The sequence below is a fragment of the Solanum tuberosum genome, unplaced genomic scaffold (genome assembly GCF_000226075.1).
Source record: "Solanum tuberosum cultivar DM 1-3 516 R44 unplaced genomic scaffold, SolTub_3.0 scf00139, whole genome shotgun sequence".
NCBI classification, from domain to species: domain Eukaryota; kingdom Viridiplantae; phylum Streptophyta; class Magnoliopsida; order Solanales; family Solanaceae; genus Solanum; species Solanum tuberosum.
The window spans coordinates 834,719-850,281 of NW_006239063.1; the positions used below are offsets into that span (position 1 = coordinate 834,719).

General features: G+C 35.3%; 1 long non-coding RNA gene across 1 annotated transcript; it reads right to left on the reverse strand.

Moving 5' to 3' along the window:
• Nucleotides 1–13,745: 13,745 nt before the first annotated feature.
• On the reverse strand, nucleotides 13,746–15,304 carry LOC107061448 (uncharacterized). The gene is made up of 3 exons (XR_001473980.1): nucleotides 15,147–15,304; nucleotides 13,895–14,080; nucleotides 13,746–13,808 (listed from the first exon to the last, which is right to left on the reverse strand). It is a non-coding gene; the product is annotated as an uncharacterized lncRNA (long non-coding RNA).
• Between the last annotated feature and the right edge of the window lie 259 nt (nucleotides 15,305–15,563).

Below are 15,563 nucleotides of genomic sequence, written 5' to 3' on the forward strand. Positions count from 1 at the left end.
TTCCTTAGTTTCTCGTTATCCATGGCTCTGATACCATGGATAACGAGAAACTAAGGAAGAAACGTCTTAATCTTGATTCTAATTCTAGATGTGCATCGACTTGCATGATTGGAAGCTTTGAGTAGGATATCTACGGGTAGTACTGCCCATGTTGAGGAAGGCAAGGAAGAATTAGCCAATGATGTGCATCGACTTGCACGATTGGAAGTCGGGTTGTTGGATTCCAATGAAGGTGGAGTAGTAGTGATGAAAGGAGTCTATGAGGTGAAAGAGAAACAAGACCAAGACCCTGTTTTGCTTAAATTGAATGCAAATGTTCATAACCAAAACGTGATGGATTTTGAACAAATAGGAGATGGTGTATTGAGGTATCAAAGAAGATTTTGTGTACCAAGGGTGGAGGATATATTTAGGGCTTGTTGATCCTCACACTGATGGTTAAGAAGAGCATAAAACTCGGCCTTTAGAGGATATGTTGAGGGCTTGTTGATTGATTTCAAAGGTAATTGTGATGATCACTTACCCCCGATAGAGTTTACTTACAATAATAGCTACCACTGTAGCATCCAGATGTCTCGCTATGAGGCTATTTATGGGAGAAGATGTAGATCTGCTATTGGATGGTTTGAGGTTGGTGAATATCGGTTGATAGGATCGGATTTGGTTCATCAAGCTATGGAGAAAGGGAATATCATTCAACAAAGGTTGAAAACAATGCAAATTCGTCTGATATCATATATAGATGTTAGGAGAAAAAGCTTGAAGTTTGAGGTGGATGTTTGGGTTTACTTGAAGGTTTCACCCATGAAGGGTTTTATGAGATTTGGTAAGAAGGGGAAGCTCAGTCCCTGGTATGTTGGTCCATACAGGATGTAACACCCAGGGAATTTCGTAGGTTGAACTAGAGCCTAAACGTAGTGTCAATGAGGTATAAAATGAATACCCCTAAGTTAGTAGACCATCTAGGTGTGCTATGGTGGTCTATGAGTTAAGGCCTAAGGGAGGAGTGCCAAACAAAAGGGGCAAGCCAAGGACTAAGGCCAAGGCTGCCCCAAATGTTGAGCCACTGCCTCAAACTCCACGGCTCTTGGTCATGACCACGGACCGTGGGAGGCTTCGTGGAATTTCCTTGGTCGATGGAGAGGGACCTCCAAGTGTCCTAGACACTACCTCACCCTTCACAAGAGGGACCGCGAGTCGTGGTCCACTTCACGACTCGTGAAGATGGGCATGGAGCTCCCTTGGCTTTTAGGGAGTTGGGGGTTGTTAGGGTAGCTACTGCCCAAGGCACCACGGGCACCACTACGAGCCGTGGTCCACTTGATGAGGGAGAAGGGGGCTCGTGAACATCACTTGGCACCAAGGCTTGAAGGCCTTGCCTCCACAAGGCCAAGTCATGACCAAGGCATCACCACGGACCGTGGTACTCACCACGGATCGTGGAAGGCTCCGTGGTCTTGCCTTGGTAAGTGTTGGCCTGTGCACGAAAGGGGAGCCACTGCCTCAAACACCATGGGCAGTACCACGGCCCGTGGTGCACTTTCACGGTCCATGAATGTTGGCCGTGGTCCCTGACGGGGACCATTTAAATGAGGAGTTTTTGGACTTTCCTTTTTAAGTCCTATTTAAGTAGGGGTGTTTTGGGTATTTTAGAGGGTAATTATATATTGGTTTTTAAGTCTAAATTCATAAGTTTTGGTCATTATACACAACACCCAATTGAAATCAAAACTCTCCCACTTCTCTCTAAACTCTCTCTTTAAAAACCGTAGAAGAAGAAGAATACATTGGAGCTAGGGTTTCAAGGTTCTTTCTCAAATTGCTTGGAGTTTCTCCATTGATTCTCTAGGAATCAACTAAGGTATGGTTGCTCATCACTCTTGGGATTCCTTTCCCCAAGAGGCCCCTTCAAGGTGAATTTCAAAATCTCCAATTTCTAGGTTTTCAATCCAAAAACGTGGGTCTTCTTTCTAAAGTTAAATTGATGTTATAAACTGGATTTGATTGTTGTTTTATGAACAATTATGAATGAATTTATGTTGTATTTGTGGTTTCTTGAAGAATTCCCCATGAGACCCATGTTTCTCCTTCTTTTCCTAATTCTAACCCTAGTTTGAGTTAGATATTGATTGAAGACTATGAGTCGAATATGATGTTATGTAATTCATGTTTGGATGATGATTCTACCCTAGGTTATGTATAATTTCTATGAAATTAAGGTTGAGTCTTTGAATGAAGCCTTGAAGGCTAAGAAGGAAATATGTCAATTGCTTTTATTGATGTTGATTATGTATTACTTCATTAATTACCTTGTATTATGTATTGGTTATGAACTGATTGGTAATTGAAGTATGAATGTCCTATGAAGGGCAATAAGGTATGAAGGTTGGTTCTTCTCTGAACTCAAGTATGAAAGGTGAATTACTTAGATTGTAATGATGCTATACCTAATGTGTTATTGTGGTGTTGATGACCTAGTTTCCTCATCCTTAACGCTCTACACTTGAATTAGCTATGAAGTATGTATGTATGTTATGGTATGATTGTTATATGATTGAAAGGTAGTTCTCATGATTATAATGTAATGTAAAGTGAAAGGTTTACTCACTTGCTAAGTGTTTCTATAGTGAAAGGATTGTTACTCACTTATGAACACATATGAGCTATTATGGTAAGATGTTTACATAAGAGTCTAGTAAACACTAATGTGAACTTATGTGATGACTAAAGATTATTACAAAAGGGAATTAGATGCTTAGCACCGAAAGGGCATGTAAATGAGATGGGGGTCTCACGTTTAGTAAGTCCGGCTCCCCACATGGGTTTCCTCACATTTAGCAAGTCCGGATTACCCACGGTATGTGTTGTCTCATGAGATGGAAATCTCCACATTTAGTAAGTTAGGATTTCTAGAAGCAATCTCCTCGACCCTTAACTATGTGCCCACATAGGACTCTAGCTTAGTGGATCCACCTAGATAGCTATGTACGAATGGTTACACCTTACGCAACACATTGCACTTGTGGGATCCTAAGAGTTGGTTGTAGTAGTGTTCTCTTAGGATTATGAGGATTATGACTTACGTATGTTGAAGCTATGTTATGTATGATCATTATGAATATGGTAAGTTATGATGAAATATGATCTTATGAATGTATGCATGAAGTAGGTTGCTTAATGTGATACTTGGCTTTGAATAGGGTTATGGGATTCTATTCTTTGCATTGCACTAGTATTGCTTGGCTTGTCTACATGTTGGGCTGATATTATGTTGGTTTGGACTATGATGCTTACTTTGTGTGCATATTGGATTTACTTGGTAAAAATCGGTTTTGACTATAATGTCCTTTTATGCATGTTTCAATGGTTTTTATGCATAGTAGCCATACTTAGTACGTGTGTTGTACTAACCCATATTTTCTCCTTTTTCCCCAAACATTTAGGTTCGGGCCATTGAGGATTCAAGCTTACTTCTCAAGACACTTGGAGTTGCTTCCCCAAGTTGGTGAGTCCTCAAGTCCGAGGACAAGACCCTATGATCTAGCTTCTATGTTTAGTTCTTTGCTTATGTTGAAAGACATTGTTGTACTTTCCTATTTCTAAACTTCTTATTGATGTAAGAGCTAAGTCCCATTTTCGATACTTCTATGTCTAGATGGTACATTGTGATGAAGTTAGATTCTAATTTTCATATATGAAGTGAAGTTGAACTTCCAAAGTAAAAGTTTTAAATTCTTCCGCGTTTTTATTCTATGATACATGCTATGATGAATGCTAAGGGCTTGTATAACACCTCTTCGAGTAACGACTAGGGGGTGCTCTCGGTTCGTTACACAGGATATCCAAAAAAATTGGTTGTATCTTATGACTTAGAGTTACCGCTAGAGTTAGCAGCAGTCCATCGGGTATTCCACATTATTCTATTGAAGTAGTGTATAGGCGATCCTTAACTTATTATACCTACTCAAAATATTGGTATTTAGGACAATCTATCTTATGAGGAGATACCCGTTGAGATACATGATCGTCAGGTTCGCAAGTTGAGAACCAAGGAGGTTGCATCAGTCAAGGTCTTATGGAGGAACCAATTTGTTGAGGAAGCTACTTGGGAGACTGAGTAGGATCTGAAGAAGTGATACCAACATCTCTTTGCTTGCAGAGAAATTCAAAACTAAGGTCCTAACTCTTTCCATAGTACTTTGTAAGTTGATATGCTAAGATATGTTAATTGCATATCGGGTGTTTGAGTTGGGTGTTAGATATTTTCCTACACCTTATTCTACTTAGAGTGATCTCATTCAAGGTAGAATGTTCACAAGGGTGAGATATTGTAACACATTGTATTTTGATCAGCTTTATAGTTTTGGGTCAACCTAAAATGACCATAACTTTCATCACAAGATAAGTTAGGTTGACAACGTGTTATCAAATTGAAGGTAGTTGATCCTCTTTCCAACGCCGACGAGTTTGCTAAATTCCAAGTTCAGATGAAGTTGATTTGCCTATTTGAGTGCAACTTGTCTAGTTAAAGAAATTCGTCCATTTTAAGGAGGGGTATTTGGTCTTTTCCTTACGCCACTAGGCTTGCACATTTTTGTTCACCCTTGTAAGGGTCTAAACTGATTGGAATTAGTTTTAGTCATTCCAAAAGAGCTTAGGGTTTTTTGGAGAGAATTTCAAGAGGAGAAAAAGAAGAACGTTCAAGATTCTTGCAAGCCTTAAGGATTTTCGTCAAGAACGTAGTTCTTTTGAGGTATGTAAGTTTTCATAATGTTGGATTTGTTTGCCTTCACACCAATCATGTGATATTAATTCATAAATTCGTTCTCCAAGTTGTTGGATTGAGTTCTTGAGAAGTCCTTGAGGTTTTAGCTTTATTCTTTAACAATGGAGTCTTGTTGATTTCTTTAGGTTAGTTTTTTTTCAAATGAGTGGTGTTATTGATTAAAATTGAGTGGGATTTCGATAAAGGTTGGTGGGTTTCTGAATCTAAATCAGTTTGGAGGTGAATCATTCCATTCTCGATAAGTTAGGCCTTGAATTGGAGAAAGAAAATTTGTTACAAACTTGGAAGAGAGGTGGGGCGCCGCGCCACCATCGCGCCCAATCTAGTGGTCTGTAGTTTGGGGCCTGGACCACTGCGCCAGCAGTGCACCTCAACTACTGCCCAGTAGTTTTGGGGCAGGCACTCTGCACTCATTAATCCTTGGGAGATCATGTATATTCGAATTATAACTCTTTAATTCACATTCCAAGTTCAAGGTAAAGTTAAGAGGAAAGTTCGAGAAAGTCCTTTTGAGCCATTTTGAGAAGTATTTTACAATCTTCTAAAATTTGTTTTTAAATTTTAGTAAATGAGTATGAGAATGAGAAGAGTTGAGTTGCATTTATCAGAATGAGTACGAGGGCACTAAGTATTCAGAAGTATGTAACATTTTTACATCTAAATCGAGATGAAACCTTGATTTCTAAATGATTTTATGGGGAGTTTTGAGCATTATCTCTTAAAGAGAACCTTTTAGTAATTATTTCAAATTGAGGAGGAGTTATGGTTTTAAACATATGAGCATGAGTTATATATATAATTGAGAATAGTATTGAGCACTGATATGGAGTTAAATTCACAAAACTCAAAATTCTTATAAACCATGTATGCCAACATAGGTAAACGATTCCTTATTGCTTATAAGCATAGCTCAGTAGATCCACATAGTTGAGGATTTCCTAGCAACCTCCGTGATACAAAAAAAGTGCTTTTATGGTCATGCACACACACCTTTGGCCTTATGAGTGCTCTAAAAAAGATGACCCAAGTATTTCATAAAAGGAGACCACACATTTACGCTCATGTAGGTGATTCCATCAAGTCTATCTCAAATAAACCATCTTAAGGCTATAGAATCATTAAGAGCAAAATAAGCTCAACCTTATAAAACATTGCCTCACGCCATAGGGATAGAAAAATGTGGTGTATATTGCGGCCTAACAAGTCCACCATATAACCTCAATCAATGGGCTTTATCCCCACCCCCTCGACGGTTGAAGGATTTTTTTCCTTGTCAAGACCTTGGTCATAAGATTCGCCGAATTTCTTTCAGACCTTACATATTCCAAGGAAATAACTCCCAGTCTTAACAACTGTTTAACTGCAAGATGTCTGATGTGAATATGTCTTTTTTTTTCATTGTACCTACTATTTTTGGCAATTCCAAGTGCTGCGTGTGAGTCACAATGAAGTGAGACTGATGAAACTTGTCTTCCCCACAATGGCATATCACCCGAATGATTTCTCAGTCACTCAGCTTCTTGCCCTGCCAAATCCAGAGCAATGAATTCTGATTTCATGTTAGAGCATGCTATACCAGGCTGTTTCGAAGACTTCCACGAAATAGCACTTGCACCCAAAGTAAACAGATATCCACTGGTGGAGCAAACTTCATCATTGTCAGTTACCCAATTTGCATCACAAAACCTTCTAAAACAACAGGAAAATTGTTAAAATGGAAACACCAATTCATAGTACCTCTCAAATACCTTAGCGAGCGATGAAGAGCATTCCAGTGTTAACTACTGGGATTATGAGTATATCTACTCAATCTACAAACAACATAAGTTATATCAGGCCGGGTATAGTTCTGAGAAACATTACACTTCCAATTATTTTAGTATATTCAGTTTGAGAAACACTAGATTCTTTATTCTTCCTCAAGTGTATTCTAGGATCATAAGGAGTTCTCACTGGAACTACATCGAAATAGTCAAACTTTTTCAACATCTTTTCAATGTAATAAGACTGATACAAAGAGACACCGTTAGCAGTTCTTTTGATTTTAACTCCGAAAATCACATCTGTTTCACCAAGGTGTTTCATTTCAAATTAAAAGACAAAAAGTTCTTCATCTCTTTAATTACATTCACATTAGGACCAAAGATTAACATGTCATCTACATATAAGAATATAATCACAAAATCTGAATCTATCATCTTAGAATAAACACAAGTATCAGATGAATTTACAACAAAGTCATTATCTGCTAATGTGATATTAACTTTTTCATACCATTGCTTAGGTGCTCGTTTTGTCCATACAAGGACTTACTGAATTTGCATACTTTATCCTCTTGACCTCGAATCACAAACCCGTCAGGTTGAGTCATATAGATATCTTCCTCTAAATCACCATTTAGAAATGTTGTTTAGACATTCATTTGATGTACCACAAAATCATGAATAGAGGCTTAAGCAATAAGAGTCCTAATGGTAGCTATTTTAGTCACATGAGAATAAGTATCAAAGTAATCAACACCTTTCTTTTGGTTAAAACCCCTAATAACAAGTCTAGCCCTATATTTTTCAATTGTACCATCACGTGTCAATTTCTTCTTAAATATCCACTAGCTACTAATGGGCTTACAACCTTTAGGTAAATCATACAAGTCCCAAGTGTGATTAGGAATTATAGAGTCTAATTCACTTTTGATAGCCTCTTTCCAAAATATAACACCTATTGATCTCATTGCTTCGTCATAAGTCTTAGGATCTTCTTCTAATAAATAGATAGACATTAATTCATCATTTAAAATATTAATATCAGAATTTTCAGTTAAGAAAGTAGTGATAAAATCAGGACCAAAACTTGTCTCAATTCTACGTCTTTTACTCCTTCTGCGTTCATTTTCATGCACATTAGAAATAACAATAGAAGAAGGCACAACATGATTATTTGACATAGATGCAGAAGCATTACTTTGCTCATCACTCAACACATTATTTTTCAAAGTAAAAATATGCTCAAAAAATTATGCATCTCTTGATTCACAAATAGAATGATCATTTAGAGACATAAATCTATATGCAGAACTATTTTGAGCATAACCAATAAAGACATTATCAGAAGTCTTAGAACAAACATTTACCCGTTACAAATCAGGTAAACCAACCTTAGCTCAACACCCTCACACATTTGGAAAGTTCAAGTTAGGAGCAAACCCTTTCCACAACTCATATGAGGTGTTTTCTAACTTCTTATGAGGGACTCTATTAAGAATATAGTATGCAGACAAGACATATTCTCCCCACATATTTTCAGATAGACCAGAGCTTAAACGCATAGAATTCATCATTTCTCTAAGGGTTCTATTTTTTCATTCGGCTACACCATTTTGTTGGGGAGTATAGGGAGCACTAACCTCATGTATAATATCATTTTTCTCACAAAAATTTTCTAGAGCTTTGGTACTATATTCACCGCCCCTATCAGATATAAATCTCTTGATTTTTTTGTCTAATTAATTTTCCACTTGTTCTCTGAATTTCAAAAACATGCTTTCAGCTTCATCTTTAGCCTTAAGAAGATATACCTTAGTGTATCTAGAAAAGTCATCAACAAAAAGTAATATAATACTTTTTTCCACCTTTGCTAACAGTGTTCTTGAAATTTGATAAATCTGAATGTATTAGTTCAAGTAATTTGCCGTTCTACTAATAAAAGATTTGAAAGGTTTTTGGCATGTTTTGCTTCTACACACAGGACATTTGGAAAAGTCATCAATTTTTATCATATGAATTGATTCCATTTTTCTATGTCTTTTAATAGAAGCAATATTAACATGACCTAGTCTACCATGCCACTAATTAATAGACTACACAATATAAGCAGAATTTGAAATATTTACATTATTGATAATTTCTTGAACAATGTTCGGTACAAATAATCCTCCACTAAGATATCCCTTCCCAAAAAAGTCTCCTCCATGAGAAATATTATTTTATTAGCTTCAAAAAAAAGTTTAAGGACTACTTTGTTGAGAAGTGCTCCGGAAACTAAGCTTCTACGAAGGGAGGGAACGTACAAAACATTGTTCAAGGATAAAGTTTTTCTAGAAGTTTATTTAAGTAAAACTTTTCCTTTACTCATAACTCCAGCACTAGTGGAGTTACCCATGTAAACAGATTCTCCATCAGTGGACTCCTCGAAGTCATGGAATGAATTTTTATTTGTACAGAAATGCATTGAACTGCTAGTGTCTAGCACCGAATGAGTTTTATTAGCCAGCAGATTTCCCTCAACGACTACATTAGCAATCACTTCATTACCCTTAGTAAGATGAGCTTGGGCATCACTTTGTCCTTCCTGCTTTGAGTCCTGCCCTTTTCATTGATAGACACTGACATCCCTGTGACCAACCTTTCCACAAACAAAACAAGGACCCTTAAATTTATGAATTGCACTCTCTGGCTTGTTGAATTGATTTTTCTTCTTCATATGTTCATTTTTTGAGACTTTCTTTTGTTCGCTTTTGAACCTGTCTTTCACAACAGTACCAGAAGATTCAACAAGATTAGCTTTAGAAGAATTAAGAGAAAGTTTTTCCATCTTATCTTTGAGATGGTTCACCTCTTCAGTCCTCATACGACTAATAAGTACTTGGAGAGTTAATTTTTTTTCTTATGTTTTAATTGGTTTCTACAATCACTCCAAGATGGTGGGAATATTTTAAGGAGAACATTAGCCTTAAACATCTCATATCCTCGTTGAGAACATCAGTAGTCAAGTTCTTATATTCGTGAACTTGTTCAATTATTGGGTTATTTCAACCATTTGGAATATAATCCACTAATCGACAATATATTTTTTCTTTCCTGCATCATTAGCACCATATTTCTTTTCCAAACTATTTTATATTTCTTTGGAAGATTTATAGGTTAAAAATAAATAAAATAAAGGATTAGTCATATGACTTAGCAAGTGTCCTCTCACAGTTCTGTTATCCTTTTCAAACATCTTTTTAGCAACATCATCAACAACCATAACAGTGCTAAAATCAGTAGTGGTGTTAGAAACATTAATAGAAGGTTCCTTAAATAAAACATAATCAACTTCTAATTGTTCAAAGAAAATTAAAAGTTCTTGTGACCAACGTTTAAAATTATTTTCATCCAAAGGCTCAAGTTTTGACTAATCAGAAAAAGTTTTGTTCAAAGAAATAGTCATTTATCAATATTGTAAGTTAGTAAATCGCTTTCAAATTGTTGGAAAAAAATACTACAATATTGATATTAGATTGGAATTATAATGTAGTAAATAACTTATCACAAACACTGTGTCTTGGCCAGCCACTTCCTTGTAAGCGATTTCGGCTCGACTTCGGTGCAAATCATTGTAGCGGTCGCTCCCCAAGGTTCCACAGTTACTCTAAAAACGTGCACTCGTGGCTAAGAATTTGGAGGTTGTTCAAAACCAATTGCCCAAAAATATTCTATGAACAAGAAGAAAGGAGGAAAAAGTTTTTCTCTTGTGGTATTATGCTCACTCACGATACATATATATATATATATATATATATAGGATTTGAAAATAGGAGTTTCAAAGATAAGAAGTCATTTCTATGTAATGTATGTGAAATGTTAATGACATTAAAAGTCAATACATTACACTTAACAAAATGTAATTTGGAACGGATAGGTAATTCATCCCTTTTGTAACGTAATATTTTATATACTTTTCATTACTCTTAATTAATAGAGGTAAAATTAATATTTACAAATTGTACTCCACCTTCTACATAATGAATTTGCTCGTCGTTACCCGTGGTTTTCTCCCGGCAGGTTTTCCACATTAAATTGTGTATCATGTGTTATGTTTCTAGAATTCTTTCTTGATTATTTACATATATCATGTTTTTGATACATTCTATTTTCTAACATAATCAACAAAATTAAGTTCTCATCTTCTTTAAGTTAACATGCTTATCTTTCATAGTAAATCCCCCTTATATAGCATAAGCATATCCACCAGTGTGTTCCAGGTATTTTGTTTAAGTTTGTTGTTTTTCACTTAAATGTTATACCATTAGACACACTCTAGCTGCTGTTAACATCTTCTTTTGGAAAGGAAGAGAGATTTCTCAAAACAACAAAGAATGTATTATAGAGTAAAACTTGATGAACAATAAATCTCTCCGGTCTCCAGCCAAAAATGCAATATATAATAAAAGCTTTATCTTTTCATCAAACTAAAAAAGAAAAACCCAACCATAGGTGTAGTATGCATTGATGTTAAACTATTTTGAACCTAAGATTTTAACAAATCAGTAAATTCATTTTGGAGTAAAATATTCTAAAACAAACTAAATTTTAATCCCTATTTGTTAATTACTAGTAGAAAAAGTTATAAGCAAACATCCTAAGTAGAGAAAAAACAACACAACATCTAAATCCTGGAGGTAGCATACAGTAAAAATCAAATTAGGACGTGGACAATTGAACTGCACTAAAGTTAATTAGGAAAAAAGTAACCAAACAAACATCAGCATATTGATTACTATTGCCTAATGTAGATAAAAAAAATCAAAATTGCTAAAAGTTGTATGATATATATAGCTGATACATTGTTTGATTATCAAATCCAGAACTTTTGTACTACACTTTTAATGAAGGGGGAAGACAATGTTTTGAGCAAATTGACAAGATTTTCTCTTAATCTAGTCACTTAATGATATAGAACAAGTTATTAATCTTCTAGTTAGAAAATTGAAACTTGTTCAAAGAATCTAATATTGAACACTCCTTTATGTACTTAAAGGTGTTGAACACTCCTTTATTTATTTATTTTATAATCATGATGTACTTTCACGACCCGAGCCTACACCCTGGACGTGGTCGGCACTCGAGAACCATTGGTGGTCCCTAAAAAATCCTCATCTTGGCTAACTAAAAGCGGAAGACTAACTCAAGCATACAAAAGCTTAAAAACTGAATAAAAATTCGTTGAACTCAATTACAAATCTTTAACTCAAATGAATAACTCTAAATAAAAATAATATATTCAACTCACCATAAAATAGGCAACTTAAGTCTTTAAAACATTTAACAAAATAAATGAAACAAACTTCTCAAACTCTACTGTCTATTTCTGAAGCCTCTAACTGACAAAGATTGAAGTCGGAAAAAGACCCATGACATCCTAACAACTGATATAACTGAAAGTACAAGTGGAACCCTCTGGAAGCAAAGAGACGCACCATAGCTAACTCGAAATGCATGTGATATCACCGAAGCGTCAGTTGATGATCCTAAATAGATGTATCTGCATCATGAAATGATGCAGGCCGAATGACTCAGTACGTGGAATGTACAAGCATGCAAGGGAAATTCTAAAGCACGAACATAAGTTTAAACTGATGAAATAGAAATATACTTACCCATTCTAAACTCAGTCAACTTAACTCAACTCAAAGAAACATAGTTCAATTCAACTAAGAGAAAACAAGGCTCTACTCAATGATAAGATATTCAACTTAGTGAAATAAAGCTCAACTCAATAATAAGATATCTAACTTAGTGAAATAAGGCTCTACTGAATAATAGGATATTCAATTCAGTGAAATAAGGCCTAACACAATAATAATATATTCGACTCTGCATACTAGAACTCTGGATACTCAACTTAATATAGAGCAACAATAAGTGATGCAATATATGGAAACCTTTTAAAACAATAGAAAGCAACTCAATGTAATTAAGAATACAATATACTCAGTGTGTATGGAATGCACTGCCCATTTTATTTGTTATCAAGATAGTACCAAAAATAAAAGGAAGAACTTTGGAACAAATCCAGGCTACTATTAATGCATCATAAAATACCTTAGCAGTTAACACCTCGATCGGTTCATCCTTTCTACTAAAATTTACTCCATCAAATAGCAAGAGAGTTGGTTGAAACTACATTCAAGTGTTTTTTGCATTGTGGATTACATTCTCTATTTTCAGACACAAGCTTATGAAGCCGCAAATATTAAAAACTCAGTATTATGTTCCCTGTGATATTATTAAAGGTAAATTAGGAACCATCGTCAATACTATTGACCTACAAAATGTTGATAATATCTTCAATAGTATTTTTTTTCTCAAATATAACCACATAGAGATTTTGCCATACCTTTGCCAATTGTCAGAAACTCAAGTTTATAAGCAGGACTTGCAAGATCAGCTATCATTGTCAGTTCTCTTTGTTGTGACTACTATGAATAACTCTTCTAGTGTATCAAGTAATATTATTAGCTTCACATTCTACTCCTGCAATGAATTGATGTTGTTTCTCATGTGATTAGTAACTCTCTTCTTAATGGATTTCCCCCCAATTGCACCAGTTTGACTTCTATTACCTGAATAAGAACAACAGGGGACCTCATGGATGCTTTTGTTTCCTCCACGTTCTGTGCCGAGTTGATCTTCTTTCCACCTTCTTTTTGGTAGACTCATAGCCTTTTCAATAGGCCCCTTGGGAACTACATAATGATCAAGAACTATATGGTGTTCACCTCCACCACTTTCACTTTAATTTTCAACTTGTTTCTTGGTTCTAGCTTCTAAAGTTTGGATATTTATACTAATCAGATCGCTAGGATTGGTTGGCGTTTCTTGCTTAGAAACAAGAGAACAGTTGTTGAAGACTAAACTTGGATCGCTTTCCTCGTCCACATTATCAAAGCCTCCAAATCCTTGCAGGTTTTATTTATCAAAAAGAAAAAGGATCGAAGAAAGTTGAGTGTATGTTACAACTTTTCTCATTATAGTTGTGTGTCGCGCAATTTGTGATCATATCCTTGTACACATACCTGAAAATGATTTCTCATTATAATCTGTTCATCTTCTTGATTGTCACGAAGAATGTTCAGAAATGTTTTCCTACTCAGACATAAAATTTGAGAAATTTCAGTTGTTGTAACATCATATGGTCTTGGCCTTCCAAGTAAAACACCTATTTCTCCAAATTATTCTCGAGCAACAGCCTTCCCAATGATCTATTTTTGAACATATTTCAGAAAAAATAAGTTAAGGCTAATGTGTTTGAAAATGATAAAATGATTGTTGAGTGTGTTATACTTACTTGTTCACGTCCATCGATATCTACTAGAAGATTCTGCAATAGTACACATATTAACTTCAAGTAATTGTTCCCAACATATTAACTTACCAATGCTCCTGAGACTATTATGTAAAAATATGTTTGAGACTCATTCTGTAAAATCACATCTTCCTTGGAAGGATAGTGTTCAGCTTCCATTTCAGGAACCTTAAAAGAAGGAAATAAACCATTGAATATACATTGTATACGCCAAGTGAGAAGGGGATCAGAACAATGTAGAACAAGAAATTACCAGTTGGGAAAGCAGGTCCCTGGAAACGCCTCGGAACAGACTGACATTTTGAACTATTGGTAAAAACAGGTAATGTCCAATGCTTGATCTAATAGCTTTTGGCAGAACATTCATGGTCTCTTTTTGTTGATGAATAATTATTTTATAATTCATGAGCATATACAAGTCCATTTTAAGAAGACATCAACGAAGGATCAACTATAGAATAGTCACAACACAAACTACATTCTATTATAACAGGAAATAGACCTAAACAATAGCACTTTTGATAATTTAATGGAGCAAAAAGAAGAGGTACTTCAACAATTAGAAGGAATCAGTAAAGGAGAAAAGAGGAAAATCAGAAGTATGATGATGATATCCAAGAAATTATCCACCTATGGAACTTCACAATAGCTCATATACATCGATAAACCAGAAAGAATCCAACTGAGAAATGCGGGAAAAAAAGAGAAGCACTTACAAGTTACAGCCATGGCTATAGCTCAAGCGACCATGGCAGACTCAGCCAGACGCAAGAAGCGCTGGCCGGAGTAGATGGCGTTGTGCTCTGGATGGTGATGACTGACAGAGAAGATCACTTTTCAAACCAGTAGTAAATTTTAGTACCAATTAGTAGCAAATTTTAGTTTATTCCATTTTTATGTTAATGTATCTCTTGCTTCCTGTTACTCTAATGTAAATCTTCTACAATAATTAAAGTGTATTTTTGACATCCTACTCAAGTGAGAGGTGAAATCAATGAAGACATCATCAATGCAAGGGTATTCAAATCCGATTGAATAACTTATGGACAAGAAATACAACATCAATGTCAAGTTAAATATGGTCTAGAGTAGTCAATTTCATCATAACTCCAACAAAACATTAAACCCACAATAACTACAATTTAATGGAAAAAAACCCACAAATAGAGAAATACATCAAATACACTAACCACACCCAAAGATTAAAGACAAAAGAAGAGATTCAAGATAAAACCTCAAAAGCCTAAACTTGTAGTTTCTTCAGCTATAACCTCAAAGATTGAAGAAGAGAACCTCCAGCAGTTGAAGAAGAAAACCTCTAGATTTCTCAGATTTTACAAGAAAACATACAACCGTCGATTTCCTTAGATTTCACAAGAGGTTTTAAGAGAAAAATAGGTTTAGATTCAAAACCAAAAATGGGTTTATGTTAGCCCTAAAATGAGAGAAATGAAGAACTTACCTGCAATGCTCCCCAACTTCTGTGTTCGATCGATCTTCTATGAATGGATGAAAAATTAGGTTAAAGAGAAGAACAATGACAACTTCTGTGTTCTGATAGTTGAAGAGATGGGAAATGAGCTTAGAAAATGTTTGCCTCGTTTGTATCAATATCTGATAAAGAGAAAAATAAATTGTATTTAAAAAATTA